This window comes from Heteronotia binoei, chromosome 10, assembly GCF_032191835.1.
Source record: "Heteronotia binoei isolate CCM8104 ecotype False Entrance Well chromosome 10, APGP_CSIRO_Hbin_v1, whole genome shotgun sequence".
NCBI lineage: Eukaryota > Metazoa > Chordata > Lepidosauria > Squamata > Gekkonidae > Heteronotia > Heteronotia binoei.
Genome location: NC_083232.1, coordinates 105,346,762 through 105,363,471, shown reverse-complemented (window position 1 = coordinate 105,363,471; position 16,710 = coordinate 105,346,762). Strand labels below are relative to the sequence as shown.

General features: G+C 44.7%; 1 protein-coding gene across 1 annotated transcript in view; it reads right to left on the bottom strand.

Moving 5' to 3' along the window:
• The window catches only part of EIF2AK3 (eukaryotic translation initiation factor 2 alpha kinase 3), a 101,503-nt gene extending 87,059 nt beyond the window's left edge, over positions 1-14,444 (bottom strand). The window contains exon 1 of the mRNA XM_060247873.1: positions 14,319-14,444. The gene's annotated coding sequence lies outside the window, so the exon portion shown is untranslated. The remainder of the gene's footprint in view (positions 1-14,318) is intronic.
• Between the last annotated feature and the right edge of the window lie 2,266 nt (positions 14,445-16,710).

Genomic DNA, 16,710 nt, shown 5'->3' with positions numbered 1-16,710 from the left:
CAGACCCTAACCGCCCAGCTGGGGAGAGCGTTGGGGGTAACCGGGACCCGCCAGCAACAGCCGGTGCCAGCGGGGCCGCGAGGACGGCCGAGCCAACCTCCACCCGTCGCCCCAGCAGGCCCCCAAGAGCCGGCGGCGCCCCCCGCCCTGGCGGCCCCCGCCCCGGCCAGACAGCGAGACCTGGGGGGGGGGGGTCAAGAGCTGGATGCAACTTTCGACGGGGATCCGGAGGAAGTGAACTATTTTGCAATCCAAGCGAATAGCTACATGTACTACTGGGGAGATCTGTTCCCTGATGAGGTGAGCCGAGTGGACTATTTGGGGTCGAAGCTGCGGGGTCCTGCTAAGAAGTGGTATGTGAGCCTGTGTGAAACCAACAGCCCGCTCCTGCACTTCGTGAACACGTTCGTGCAAGCTCTACTGACCCAGTACAAGGACCCCCTGCAAGAGGCCAGAGCGCTTTCAGCGCTGCGGAACATGAAGCAGGGGGCCCGATCCATCCGAGAATATGCGGCAGATTTCCAGGTGAACGCTGCCCGAGCCCGGAACTGGAACGAAGTGATGAAGATCGAGCACTTCACTAACGGGCTGAACCCCAGCATCCTGGATCGGGCTCTCACCCAAGCCCAACCAGACTTGCTAGTGGGGTGGATCCAGCTCGCGGGAGAGGTGGAAACCAACCTGAAAAGAGTGGCCATGCTGCGCCAGGCGCTGGCGGCGGGCAAGGGGGGACCCAAGACCACCCCGGGGAAGGTCGAACCCCCTAAAGCCAAGAAACGGCCGGCGGTCGCGCCGGGGGGCCCCCGCCGTTGCTTCCGGTGTGGCGACCCAAGTCACTTCGCCTCCAACTCCCCTCAGCCTCCCTCTGGGACCGCTCCGGCGCCGGGGTCAATCAGGCAGAGCACCCCGGCCCCCAAGAAGGCCCCTGGCCGCCCTAAGGATGCGGCGAAAAGCAGCGCGTTGATGGTGCAGGAGGAGCTGCAGGAAGAAGAGGTCCGCCTGTCCGCGGAACTGGCCGACCTCGCGTGGGAAGAGGAGCCGGCGGGAAACGACTCCGACCTGCTTTGAGCAGTGCCAAACAGCAGGTCGATCGGGAAAAGGCATTACTGACGGTAAAAACCATGGGAAGACTGTACTTTGTGATGGTAAAACTATTGAACCCAAAATTGAAAAGATTCCTGCAGATTCAAGCCCTCATAGACTCAGGGTGCAACCGGGAACTAATCTCCCCCAAGGTGGTGGTGGCCCTGGGACTGGAGCGCGCACAACTGCCCCACCCCATGTTGTTTGAGCAGATGGACGAGTCGGTGATGGGGGGGGAACCGTGTACGCAGGAAACAGAGCCATGCCCCTTGCGGATTGAGGGCCATTGGGACCTGGAGACTTTTGTCATTGCCCAAGCGTGCGGCTATCCCGTGGTGTTGGGAGTGGGGTGGCTGGAAAAACATGAGCCCCTTATCCGCTGGAAGGCACAGACCATCAGGTTCCCCGACCCAGACTGTAGCGGGCACATATGGAACCCGGCATGGGGGCTGCGAGTGCCCGCCGCCCGAGAGAGGGCGTGCGTCCCGGTAGAGGAGGTGCACCAGGTCCCGAGCGCCTATCGCGACCTAATGGAGGTTTTCAGCGAGCGGGAGGCCAACCAATTACCCCCCCATCGGAACACAGACTGTGCTATAGAGCTAATCCCCGGGGAAAGTCTACCCCGGGCCAAACTCTACCAGATGGGGTGGGCTGAGAAAAAGGAACTGCGCAAATTCTTAGACTTGAACTTGAAGAGAGGTTTCATCAGACCCGCAACAGCCCCCCACGCGGCCCCAGTTTTGTTTAGAAAGAAGAAGGATAACACGCTTAGACTTTGCACTGACTTTCGCAGGATAAACGCAATATCAATGTCCAATGCCTACCCCATCCCCCTCATCAAAGACTTATTGAACACGGTGGCGGGGGGGGGGGAATCTTCACAAAACTCGACTTGAGAGACGCGTACTTCCGAGTGCGCATCAAGGAGGGGGATGAGTAGAAGACGGCGTTCAACACCCCAATGGAACAATTTGAGTATTTGATTATGCCGTTTGGGTTGCAGGGGGCGCCTGGGATATTCATGAACTTTATAAATGATGTGTTGAGAAAATTTCTGTACAAGGGGGTGGTGGTGTACCTGGATGACATCATTATTTACTCGCAGGATGAGCAGTCTCATGTAAAATTGGTGAGGGAGGTGCCGACCACCCTGCTAGAGCACCAGTTGTATGCCAAACTGTCTAAATGTGAATTTCACCGCACTGAATTGGACTACCTCGGATTCCGAGTGTCCAGGGACGGACTAGCCATGGACCCTGCGAAAGTCCAGGCGGTCTTAGAGTGGGCTCCCCCGAGGACACGTAGACAGCTCCAATCATTTCTCGGATTCTCCAATTTTTACAGAGGATTCATTGAGGGGTTCGCCCAGATCGCCCTACCCCTGACTGACCTCCTCAGGGGAAAGGGGAGGACGCGAAAAGCCCCGGGGCCAAGCTAAACTGGACGCCCGCTTGCCACGCGGCTTTCGACAGGCTCAAGCAACTGTTCGCTAGCGAGCCAGTCTTGAGCCACCCGGATGAGCAAACGGGCTTTGTGGTCCAATGCGAGGCTTCCGACGTCGCCGTAGGAGCCATTCTCATGCAGAGGGATGGGGAGGGGAAGCTACGGCCCTGTGCCTACATCTCGCGGAAGTTCTCTGACGAGCAGAGAAATTGGTCAGTGTGGGACAAGGAGGCTTTCGCAGTCATGTTTGCACTAAAAACCTGGAGATCGTGGTTGGAGGGAGCTAAGGTGCCATTCGAGATCTGGACTGATCACAAAAATCTCGAAGCCCTCACCGGGAAGAGGAAATTAAGCGAAAAGCAAATCCGGTGGGCAGGATTCTTTTCAAAGTTCGATTTCACCCTAAAACACATTCCGGGGACCCAGAATTTCTTAGCCGACGCCCTATCCAGGCTCCCGCAACACGAAAGTCAGAGGGAAGAGGTGGTTGACTCGCTAATTTCCCCCACGCAAGTGGCGGCCATGGTCACCACCCGCTCACAGAAAAGGAGGGAGCTAGACGGGCTCAGCTGCGAGCACATCGCCTTGGAGACCGAGAGGGAGGGAGGTGGGCGGCCCGAGCGGGTGCAGAAGGGAAAGGACGGGTTGTGGTACAAGGGGGAGAAACTCTACGTACAGATGTCACTGAGAAGGGAAATCTTGCAACTGTGCCATTCGTCCAAGCTGGCCGGTCACTTTGGCTATGTAAAAACCTTGCACTTAGTGAACCGGCAGTTTTGGTGGCCGTCTCTACGAAAGGACGTGTCAGAATTTGTGACCAGTTGCCCGGTGTGCATAATGGCGAAGAAGAGGGGAGGGAAGCCCCCGGGTCTCTTGCTGCCACTAGAAACAGCCAAACGCCCCTGGTCCATTGTGTCCATGGATTTCATAGCAGAACTCCCTTCGTCGAGGGGGAAAACAGTCATTTTGGTGGTGGTGGACACGTTTTCAAAACAAGCCCATTTCATCCCCTGTGCCCAATTACCCACAGCCAAGAAACTGGCCGCCCTATTCTTTGATCACGTGGCCAAACTCCACTCAATTCCAGACAAGGTTATTAGTGACCGGGGGCCTCAGTTCGTTGCCACCTTTTGGCGGGAGTTCTGCAAACTGTTAGGAATGGAGCAGGGGCTAAGCTCAGCATACCACCCCCAGACGGATGGACAGACGGAGAGTGAACGGGGTGCTGGAACAGTATTTGCAATGCTTTGTGAGTCAACGCCAATCCGACTGGGTAGACTTCCTCCCTTTTGCAGAATATGCCTATAACAACAGTGCTCACAGTTCCACTAAAGCCTCCCCCTTCTCCACAGTGTTTGGGTATGAGGGAAAACCAATCCCGATGCTGCCGGAGGGGGGGGGGAAGATCCAGGGACGGGCTCTGCCTTCGAGCAGTGGTGGCAGGGACCTAGCCAGTGCTGGCCAGCTATCCAGGAAAACTTAAAAACAGCAAAAGAGGCTTACAAGAGGCAATACGACAAGTTTCACGTGCCAGTCCGGGAACTAAAAGTTGGGGACTCAGTATACCTGTCAACGAAAAATCTACCCCTTTCCCAACCATCCAGGCTTTTAAATTCGTGGGGCCCTTTAAGATCAAGTGGGTAATTAACCCAGTAACGGTGGAATTAGATTTGCCTCCGGCTCTTGGTAAAATCCACCCTGTATTTCATTGCAGCTTACTTCGTCGAAGCCCGCCCTCGACCGATTGGCACCAATCAGAGTCAATGAAACACAGTTCCGAGACACAGAGCCATAATCGGGAGCAACCTCGAGCCCGCGCTGTAGGGGGGGCTTAGGGGGGGCAGTATGTCAAGTCTGCTGTATTGTTATTAACATGTTGTCTAACTCTGGTTCAGAAGCAAGGGATTCTGGGCTCTTACTGAACACCAAATGCTGCTAGCTACCTCTCCTCCTCCCCCTCCTCTTAGCTATGCCTTTGTTGTGTAGTCTGCTTTGAAATGCTGATATGTGAACAAGATTGTGGAGCCTTCTCAAGCTGGGTGTCTGTGGGAGTGTTAAGTGCCAAGGCCTTGGCTTGGGAACGAGAGAGTAACATCCTTGTGCGAAAATATACTGCATAGAGTGCCCCGCCCGTAGGAATCCTTTGATCTATACCTTAAATGCTTGGTTAATGTCCATGTACCCCAGTCCTTCAATCTCTATCATGGTCTTCAGTTCTGTTTTCAATAAACTAGCAACTTTGTTCCATCCAAAGACTCGTTATTGAATCCAGCCGACTTGACAACTTCCAGATCTTTGACCAATTTTCAGGTGGAATATTTCTGCCCAGGTCACGTTGCCAGTATTTGATATATTTAGGAAAATTAGGTAGGTAGAGAATACAAAGGATCTTGTAGATAATAGATACAGAACCTTTGCATGCTAGGTAAGGTTTATGAATTAGAACGTCAAACGAAGTTAGACTTAGTTTTAGGCGCTGGTTAAGTGTTGAATTGAAAAACAGATGTTTTAACTGAAATACTGAAACCACTAAACCTTAGCATTGCCTTGAGAGAGAGAATGCTTAGTTAGCAGGTCCCCTCCAGATGTTATGTCGATAAGTCCGTTAAAATGTTTTAGTACCCAAGGTTTATAAAAGTTGTTATTTAGTGTAGGTTGGAACTAATCCTGGTTAACAAATGTGGCTACAGGAGATATTTTTACGCTAGTTTTTTACTGTGTTTGTCCCATACCTTCAATGTGTGGCATAAAAACTGGTTGGAAGATATTGAACTAGGCCGAACACAAAATTTCATTCAATTTTTTCTCGCATCTTCTTTAGATTTCCCAGCTATCAGTTGGGATAAAAAGTCAAGTTCTGCAGTCTCCAAAACTTTCCCCACCAAGTCCATTTTCGAAGGGATTTCCTGACATTTCCATTTCTGCGCCAAAAGGATTCTAGCTGCAGTGTTGAAGTGCGCCAGCATGTGTCTCATTTCTTTAGAATAATCCTCTGGAAATATATTTAATTCAAAAAGTTCTGGTTTAAAATGTATCTAGGTTTTCATGATCTTCTGTAACATTTCGTGTACCATTTTGCAATAGCCTTTCACCATTTAACATGTCCACCACATATGGTAAAAGGTACCAATTTGTTTGGTGCACTTCCAACATTTATTAGACATGTTAGAATAAATCTTGCACAATTTCTGTGGAGTCAAGTACCATCTGTAAAACATTTTATAGAGGTTTTCTTTGAAAGTCACTGACCTTGTTAATTTAAAATTAAGTTTCCAGTGTCTTTCCCATTGTTCTAGTGTAATATTATATCCAAAGTTTTTCGCCCATTGGACCATACAATCCTTTACAACTTCATCTTGTGTCTTCATTTGGAGTAGATATGCATACAGTTTAGAAATTAACTTTTCTTGTGGTCCCAAAAGAATTTTATCAAATAAGTATTGTTCACTAATGAAGCCTATTGCCTTGTCTTTGGCATATCTAGATTCCACTTGCATTCTCATCCACCAATTCATTTTAATATCCACACTTCCTAATTCTTCTATTGATTTCTTAATTGATTTTCTTTCCCCAACCAGTCCTCATACCTATAATTCTGATTTGCTTTTAAAAGATTTGGGTGAGTAAATGCTTCTACTAGCGAGACCCATCTTGGAACTTTTGAGTAAATTTTAGGCTTCAACCCTGCCCAGATACGGTATAGAGATTTCCTAAACCAATGATCCTTGAAATAAGAGTGGCCTTCAAGTCTTTGATACCACAAATAAGCATGCCAACCCATAGTCATATCATGTCCTTCTAATAACAATTGTCTCCTATCTTTCAATAACATCCAGTCTCTTATCCACACCAATACAGATGCTCTGTAGTACAACTGCCAGTCTGGGAGACCCATACCTGCTCTTACTTTGGAATCCTGTAAAGTCTTTAATTTAATTCTGAATTTTTTACCTTGCCATACATATTTAACGACCATCTTGTTTAACTCTTGAAAAAATCCACTGTTTAGAAATATTGGAATAGTTTGAAAGAAAAATAATAGTCTTGGTAAGACATTCATTTTTATCAGGGCAATTCTTCCCATTAAGGATAAGTTCAGATCATGCCATTTTTCCAGGTCTTTTTGAATTTCTTTGAGAAGTTTATCATAGTTGTCTGCTTTTAAATTGCTGCATCTATTTGATATCACCACACCTAAGTATTTCTTTTTTCATAAAGAAATCCTGATTTTTGCTGTAAGGCCTGAATTTGTTCTGCTGTCATGTATAATAGTTAATCTTTAGTCCTGCCCAACCACCAAATTGTTTAATCTTGTTTATAAGACAGTCTATAGAGTCCATCGGTTGTTCTAATATAAAAACTAAGTCATCAGCAAAAGCGCTAAGTTTGTATTGTTCATTTTTTATCACAGCTCCCTTTATGTTTGTATCTTCTCTTATTTGATTGTTCAATATCTCCAGTGATAAAATGAAAAGTAGAGGTGACAGTGGGCAACCTTGTCTTGTACCTTTTTGTATGTTAATTGTTTCTGTTAATTCACCATTCACTGTCACCCTATCCTTTTGTAGGGTGTATATTGCTTCTACTGTTCTCAAAACAATTTCCCCACATTCCATATTTTTCAATTGCTGTAACATGAACTGCCAATGAAGATTGTCGAATGCCTTCTCAGCATCTAGGCAAATTAAAGTCAATTGTTTCTCTGGATGGGCTTCATAATATTCTAAAACGTCACAAACTGTTCTGACATTGTCTTTCAAGTACCTTTTAGGCAAAAATCCTGCTTGGTCATAACGTATTGTAGATTGCAAAACTTTCTTCAAACGTTGTGCCAATATTGCAGCAAAGATTTTATAATCCACATTTAAAAGGGAAATTGGGTGATAATTTTTAATATCTTTCAAAACATTATTTTCTTTCGGAATCAAAGATATCGTAGCTTCTTGCCATGAGTTTGGAATTTGACCTTCTTCCTGTATCTTTTCAGTGAGGTGTTTAAATGGTAAAAGTAAAGATTCTTCATAGGCTTTATAAAACTCAGCTGGTAAACCATCTGGTCCTGGTGACTTGCCATTCTTTTGGCAGTTAATGCCTCCCTTATTGTTATAGGTTCATTCAAAATTTTTTGTTGTTCTTCTGTAAACTTGTTAAGGTTATTTTGTTTAAGGTATTCTTCTAGGTTTGTTTTATCAACTTGCTTGCCTTCATATAATTTTTTGTAAAATTGTTCTACAATTTGTCCTATTTTTTTGTTTTTGGGATTTCTTTGTTATTCTCATCTCTCAATGTTGTAATTATTCTTTTAGCCTTCCCTTTTCTCATCCTATAGGCCAACCATCTCCCATGTTTATTAGCATGCTCAAAGAAGTTTTGTTTAGCATATCTTAATTTAATCTCCACCTCTTCCTAAGAATTAAGTTCATTTTGTGCTGTATTTCTCTCACTTTTTTTGAAATTCATACTTTGTTGGGTGCTTTTTAAGATTCTTCTCAGCTTCTCCCATTTGTGACATTAAATTTTGATGACTCTCAGCTCTTTCTTTCTTTTTTTAATGCAGTATCTAATTGCAAGGCCCCTGTAGAAAGCTTTTGCAGTGTCCCACACTGTTTGCATCTTTACTTCTTGTGCTGTATTTTGTTTAAAAAAAGATTCCATTTCTAGTTTGGTTTCTTTAAGGAAGTCTTTAACTTTCAGAATTGCTGTGTTTAACTTCCATGGTATTCTTATCCGTGCACCTTTTAGTTTTATCATTACAGGGCTGCGGTCTGATATGACTCTTGTTTGAATCTCTGTGTCCATTAAGTCTTTAATCAAGCTTGTGGAAAGCCAACACATATCAATTCTAGACCAGGTTTGATGACGAGGAGAGTAATAAGTAAAATCTCTAGAATTAGGGTATCTTGTTCTCCAAACGTCCAACAAATCCAATTCTTCAGCTAATTTCCAGAAACTTGTAGGAAGCTGAGGACTTTTAGTTTTAATCTGTTTGTGTTTTCTTATCCAATTGCCTATCAGACACAGCATTAAAGTCTCCTATTAAACAGTATTCCACATACTCCAAGTTTGATAATTTAAAACGGAAATCTTGAAAAAATTTCTCTTGAAATTTGGAGCATAGATGTTTGCAGGTAGTATTTTTTTGCTGTCCACTGTAATTTCCACTAATAAAATTCTACCATCTTCCGAAGCAAATTGCAGTTGTGGATTAAATTTATCTTTAATATAAATTGCCACTCCCCTTTTCTTTTTATGTAAATCCGTAGCTGTAAATAAATTGCCAAGTTTTTTGTTCTTCAATAAATTTTGATCTTTAGTTAGGATATGAGTTTCCTTTAAGCAAATTATGTCCATTTCCATTTTTGCCAAATATCTAAATGTCTTCCTTCGTTTGGCAGGAGAATTAAGTCCATTTACATTAATTGAAACAATTGAAGCCATTATAGGTTTTGTTTATCACTACCTTTCTTATCTTTTAAAATTGTAGCCTTGTATAATATCTCCGTGTCTGGTTTGGGTCTTCGTCACCTGAGCCTTCCTTCTCCTTCTCGCTCCTCCTCCTCCTCCTATTCTTTGTTTTCTTTCTTCTTTATATTTTCCAAAAAATTCTGGGCTTTGAAAATGAAGTTGATCCTATTATCTATTCTCCTGGTAGTTGAAGAGAATATATATAATAATAATAATTTTTTATTTCTATCCCGCCCTCCCCGCCGGAGCAGGCTTAGGGCGGCTCACAACAGAAAACACACATTACACCTTCTGGCATCAGCCACATGTAGGGTATCTCTCTTCCTCTTAGAAACTCTGTTAGCTCTTGGTATTCTCTCCTTTTTTGTCTCACTGGCCAAGGAACCTCTCTTAAAATTTTTACCATATTTCCAGCTATCGCCATGGGTCTGTCTCTTGCTTGTTTCAGAATGTCATCTTTAATCTTTTTTCTTGCCAGCCTCAAATGAAGGAAGTTTGTTCTGTTGATGGCAGCCTTCTGACTTGGTCAAACTCATCCTCCATCCTCTGAGGGGTCACCTGTAGAATTTCAGCCAGGGCTTCACTTAGTATTTTCTGTAAGTCTTCGTTTTTCTCTTCTGGTTTGTTTTGAAAGGTCAACATGCAGGCCGCTTTATCTACTTCCAACTGTAAAAGTCTAGAAGCTTGTAAGGTCTGTTCTTTTCCCAGCTGATCCACTTTTTGAATGTTCTCTGATACCTGACCCTCTAATGCTTTTAAGGCCTTGTTGGTTTCCGCTGTCTGTCTACTATTTTCCTTGAGTTCTTTTTTAATCTCTGTCATCTGTTCATCTATCCTGCCTATTTTACTTGCCATCCGTGTTATAGTAGTCATTAAGTTAGTTTGCCAATCTTTCAGGTCACTTTGGATTGGGGTAAATTTCCCTGGACCTGGTTGGCCACCAGGTGAATAAGATGGTTTCCCTTCTTTAATTTCTTTTTTCTTGGCCTGTTCCTTGGGAATGGCCCCTGCTTTTACTATCCGTTGTTATTAATGTAAACACACTCCAAATCAGCAATCCCCCCCCCCAAAAAAAAACCCCTCTGATTGTTTGTTTTAAATTTCTGTGTTCTGCTTTTGGGAAAGAAATAATCTTCTCCAAATATATCTCTTGCTGCCAAATACTTCTAAAAGAAAAAAACCCCAGGCTGCTAGCTTCTCTCAGCCGTTTGTGATAGTCAAAACAGCACTGAAACTGTTAACAAACACAACATTCAGCACAGTAGATATTCAGTAGACAAAACAACAGACCACAGCTCACTGTCCAAGAATTTCCATCCACATTGGTTCAAAAACAAGCCAGCTCACCACATCTGCTTTCAAATATCTTCAATGCAGTAGAATAGGCCGGTGTAATTTTATAATCCAGGATTGAATACCCTATTTATAAACTCAAAAATTAGCTGCAAACTATGATCCAAAAAAAACCAAACGATAATCCCAACAGGCAAACAAGGAAAAAAGGGAAAAAAACCAGCAGAACCAAAAAAGGAACAAAAAAAAAAACCAAAGTAATCCAGTCAATATGAATGCAAAAAAGAAAAAAAAGCACCCCACAGATAAAAATTAATCCACAAATAAAAATAAACCAAACACCAGTAAACCAGAAGCAAAGAAAAAAATAGGGAACAACTCACAGATCTATATCCAAAAAGAGAAAAATTAAGTCAAAATCCACAGGTAGAAATAAGGATAAAAATAAAAATGAAAATAAAAGTGAAACATCTTCGTAAAACCCCAAGAGCTGAAGTATCTTATCAGATAGCCACCAACTTGCAAGCACAATTAGCACCTCAAAACTTCAGTTTCTATTGCAAGGAAAAATCTTCCAGCCAAACCTCTTAGCGTTCACAGGCACCTTTCAAAAGGAAACTTTCTCCAAAACCAACACTTTTTTCCTTCCACCAAATATAGTAAGTCAGTTAGGTTTAGACACCAAGTTCAGTAGGTAATACAAATTAGTGTAGTCTCCTGCACCTTTCTCAGTCTATTGCCTCACTCACAGTCTGCCACTTCTTTGTTCCTGCATCTCTAACATCTCTAAAAGACATCCAAAAAAAGTATACTAGTGGGAACTTACAAGAGTAGAAAGATCCAAGTTGTTTAAATTGATTGAAGATCAGAATGCAGAGTGTTAGAAAGAGAAAGATGCACCGGTAGCTGACTTTTGGCCATTTAAAAATGGAGATTGAGATACTGAGGTTTGGGGAGAGCAGGATCGAGAAGCAGCCGCCTCCGCTGGCCTTCCCGATCAACTACTTCGATCCCCCTGCCTTCTAAGACCCTCCCTGGGTCTTGCAGTCAAGTCAGCCTTCGTGGCCGACCCCTCAACAACCCAATTTGAGAGCAGCTCGGGATGCGACGATCCGAGCTGCTGTCAACAGCAAGCTGCCGAAACCGGAAGTCGAAAACGTTGTAAAAGCAACATCACCCCAGAGTCGAAAACGACTAGTGCTTGCACAGGCTACTACCTTTACCTTTAGTAGAAGAAGAGGTTGGGAAAGCCTGTGCCACCCTCAGAAATAGGTTTGAAAGTGATTGAAAATGAATTCTTGGTTTTTTAGAATCCCATAGGAAATTTGAAATCAATTATGTTCTTATAACATACATGTTATCTTCTTATAACATATGGAGCAGAGGCCATCCGTGGTTATTAGCCACAGCATATTGTTGGAACTCTCTGTCTGGGGCAGTGATACTCTGTATTCTTGGGGGAGGGGACAGTGGAAGGCCTTCTAGACCCACTTCTGGACCTCCTGATAGAACCTGAGGGGGGGGGGGTTGTGGCCACTGTGTGACACAGAGTGTTGGACTGGATAGGCCACTGGTCTGAGCCAACATGGTTTCTCTTATGTTCTTAATTGTTGTGCTTTTTGTAACATAGAATATGGAATTGCAGATGGTAAAGCTCTAAACAAGAAAATATATAAAGGAAGAATAAAAGCTCTAATCATCTAATTAAAAGAGTTTCGGCTCAACAAGAAAAAGAACTTCCTGACAGAGCGATTCCTCAGTGGAACAGGCTTCCTCGGGAGGTGGTGGGCTCTCCTCCTTTGGAGGTTTTTAAACAGAGGCTAGATGGCCATCTGACAGCGATGAAGATCCTGTGAATTTGGGGTAAGTATTTGTGGGTTTCCTGCATTGTGAAGGAGGTTGGACTAGATGACCCTGGAGGTCCCTTCCAACTCTATGATTCATGTCAATACGGTCTTGCCAAGACCATTGTAATTTTTTCCAGGATTTTAATTTTTCCTGAATTTTCACTTGTGTTTTGTTAAAGTTGCTTTGCATGAGGTCTTTTAAGTCCAACAGGATAAATAAGCCAAAATGTCTCCATTCTTTAGAGACCCGTATGTATTGAAATTTTGCTTTAATCATAGGGTTTAACTCATTGGGTATAAATATGGGGTACGGTTCTGATCTTTGTTGATTCAAAGATAGGCCAGAAATCATACCAAAATGATCAATTAGGGAGTTGTGCAGTTAATGATTCAAGAGTTTTTGTGAGATACAATACTGCGTCATCGGCAAACAACGATAATTTGTAGCTGTGATTATTAATAATGACACCTGTATTGTCTGGGGAAGATCTTATCAAAAGGGCAAGAGGCTCAAGGGCAATAATAAATAAAAGGGGGGGGGGGGAGTGGATAGCCCTGACTGGTGCCTCTGAATGGGGAGAAAGACTCTGACAAGGAACCATATCTAAGGCTTTTTCCAGGTCAAGTGGTAACAAAACAATTTTAGCTAAGCGGCCATAATTAATTAAATTTAAAGATTTTTGAATATTATCAGTCATATTTCTGGATGGTATGAAGCCCGATTGCTCTTTGTGGATGTATAGGGAAATAACTCAGTGATAGAAGGTATTTAAACTTTAAAGCCCCACCATTTGTCTCGCTCCTCCTTCAAAGTCTGCAGCGTGGTAGCTGGAGAAGGAAAAACAAATTGGGAAGGTATGTCTTGCCTTCCTGCAGCCAACTCTGGGAGAGGCGGCAATGGTCATAAGAACATAAGAGAAGCCCTGTTGGATCAGGCCAATGGCCCATCCAATCCAACACTCTGGGTCACACAGTGGCCAAAAAAACCCCCAGATGCCATCAGGAGGTCCATCAATGGGGCCAGGATACCAGAAGCCCTCCCACTGCCCCCCACAAGCATCAAGAATACAGTCAGTATTAGTCCCCTCCATTTGGAAGGGGAGGGAGCTGAAACTGATCCCCTCTCCTTTCCCTTCCACAGCTGGCCACCTGGGGAAGGGAAGACCAACCAGGGACTCTGAATAAAAGCCAAATACCATTGGCTTTTATTTGGGATCACCTTATTGGTAGTCAAATCAGATTTTTCTGGCATTTATTCAATTAAAAATAAACAAAAAAAGGTAAAGGTAGTCCCCTGTGAAAGCACCAGTTGTTTCTGACTCTGGGGTGACGTTGCTTTCACAATGTTTTCACGGCAGACGTTTTAAGGGGTGGTTTGCCACTGCCTTCCTCAGTCATCTACACTTCCCCCCTCAACAAGCTGGGTACTCATTTTACTGGCCTCGGCAGGATGGAAGGCTGAGTCGACCTGGAGCCAGCTACCTAAAACCAGCTTCTGCCAGGATCGAACTCAGTTTGTGAGCTAAGCTTAGGACTGCAGTACTGCAGCTTTACCACTCTGCGCCACGAGGCAGCTCATGCCAAATGCACACCGCTAATATGGAGCAATGCTTTCCCTAACACTTCCTGCCTATAACAATGTCCCACTGAACTGAACCATTCTATTGAGTTTCTGAAACCACCACTATATCTAAATTGTCATTAAGTGCGAAATGTTCCAGCTTGCCTTCCTTGGTTTGGAGGCTTATAGCATTACTACATGGGTGCAGGTACCCAGTTTCTCCTGCTAAGGCCCCCGGCCCTCCTCAGCCCACAGGGTTCCTCATACAGCCCACCTCTACATTAATTCTCAGTCACCCATCCTCAGGTGCCTTCCCCATCAGAGTGAAAAGGCAGAGTTATAACCAGAAGACAAACAAAAAAGGATCACTTTACGAACCAGTAAGTTTACAGCTGTTGCCTTTAGAATTAATGCTTTAAAATTAACTGAGTAAGATCTATTGAAACCAAGAACACCTTAGTCCAGGTGAGTGTCTGTGGAACAGAGGTGTTAAAGATTTCTTTTTAAGATGTTTGTTTTGTTCCTAAGAACAAACTAATTTGCATAAAGGTAGTTTCATTTTTGTTTTGACATTCCAAAAATACAACCATTTGCAAATCAGCCAGGAGATTAAAGAGGACTCTCACCTCTGGCGTGCTGAGGCTGGAGGAGACAAGCGAGCCTGACCCCACATCCAGATCCCACTGCTTCCGGCCTCTGTCCTCTGGGTCAAGGGCAGCAATCCTTCCATCCAAAGTACTTATGATCACCAAGGATCTATAGGTGAAAAACGTGTGCATAAGTGAGAAGCAGCAGGGCTCTTTTTTGAGCAGCAATGCACAGGATGACAGTTCTAACATGCAAATGAGTTCCTGCTGAGCTTTTTCTACAAAAAAAGCCCTGGTGAGAAATATAACTAAACAGACTAATATGTTGGCCAGCACATTATGTAATACTGAGATTTCTACATGGCATTTCTATAAAACCCAGATTTTTTTTCAACTGTTGTCCCTCATGTCCCTCTTTAACAACACACACAAGACACCAACAATGTACAAACATACATGTACAATAACAAAATGAGGCATGTCCGGACCTGGAAGCCCCATTTCATCAGATCACAGAAGCTTAGCAGGACCAACCCTGGTGCTGATCCAGGACCAACCCTGGCAAGGACTTGGAAAGAAGGGAGACCTCCTTGGAATACCGGGACAGGGAGGCAGAGGCAGGCTGTATCAAGGCGCTTTTCTGAATGTCCTCCATGCTTCAGTTATGGGCCACCAGGAGTCACCAGGACTTCCAGCCTTGCATGTGCACACAAATCCAAAAAATACCCCCCCCAAGGATAAAAACAGGGCATTTCATGCTATATCTAAAACAGGAGTTGCATGACAGCAATTGGGTGAAATTTTGTGGAAAACTGGAATCAGCTTCTGTCAAGCATGCTATTTCTTAATGTTGTATTGCCTATATTCCTCGCATCTACCCTTCCCCCCTCTTTCCCTTTTCTCTTTCTTTTAGTAGAGAATTTCCTTGCATAATAAATCTCACAGACTTAGGCTGTGTCAGTAACCCTGTAATAGCAATATAAAAAGTCTCTCCCACAGGTTCTCACCAAAAGATCTTATCAGCATGTCGAGAATGTATGAGATGTTGCCATTCCGTAGTGACCAAAGAGATAGTTGCTTATAAATGCAATTTATATCTGTATGTTATTCTTTTGAAGTTATCTGTAATCCTGCCTTTGAAGTAACCTTTAAGATGCTATGCAAAGTAACAACCTGTATTACTTCCAAGGTTTTGTCCCTTGGAGCAAGTCATAGAGTTTCAAATAAAACGAGTCTTTGATTTAAAACAAAACCTTGATTATTTTGAAATATCGATGCTTGACATTTTGGAAGTAATCCTTCTTGGGAATTTAACCAAACTGGCAACTTTCTAACCAGATGGCTGAAAGAACTCCAGACAACAGCAAACTCCCTACATCCCCAGAGAGAGTACAAGGCGAACCTAGAGAAGCGGGGGAAGGAGTACGGATGCCTCCGTGGCACATCGTTGATGCTCGGCGAGTCATGGAGACAGGGTCCCCCTTACACATCCAACAACTTCTCATCATTCCCAGAGTGTGGGCTCCCCGAACCTCCACTACACTAATGGACAAAGCACTGGCTTGGAGAGAAGTGATCCTGGCACGCCCATCCCGAAGAGGGAGAGTAACGGAAGAGAGTGGCCAGGACAGCACGAGAGCTGGAGGCAGGAGCGGTAGAGACGAACCGAGACCTGAGGAGGAAGAGGAGTATGGGAACCCAGACCCTCTGTGTCCAGACGAGGAGTTAGAAGAACCCAAACCTGATGACGGGGCTCTTCCAAATGGTGAGGAACGAGATGGCTGAAATGGCTAAATGCCTGAGAGATGAGATGCAAGCCAATGCTACATTCATGGCGCAAGAAATGAAAAGACAGCTGGAAAGGGCATTGCCGCTGGCAGACCCAAGAGGGGGACCACCACCACCTCCGGTGAGGCAGCCGGCTGCACCCCAACCCCTGCTGCCCCTCGAGATTATGGGAGAGGGAGAGAACTGGATGCTACCTTCGATGGGGATCCTGAAGAGGTGGAATATTTCTCAATCCAAGCTAACAGCTACATGCATTACTGGGGAAACACCTTCCCTGATGAATTCAGTAGAGTGCCTCGCTAACCACCCCGCACCCACCACTACATCAAATGAGGAGGAGGGGGCTATCACAAAAGTTTCTATCCCCCAGTGTACCTCCGTCCCCACTGGCACCGCCTGGGTTTCCTCAGTGCAGGGCTCCCCCTTCATGACAGTCCCGTCCATCTGCTCGAATTGGATCGGGTGGGGCAGGGGGGATCTGGCTAGCCCGAGCGCCTCTACTAGGCGGGGAGTAATGATGTCCCTGGTGCACCCTGAGTCTATTAGGGCCCGGGCGTGCATAAATCGCTTTAAGCTAGGGTTCAATAGAGTCACTGCCATAAACAAGAGTTCCCCGGTTATTCTCACCGTCATCGGTGCCGTC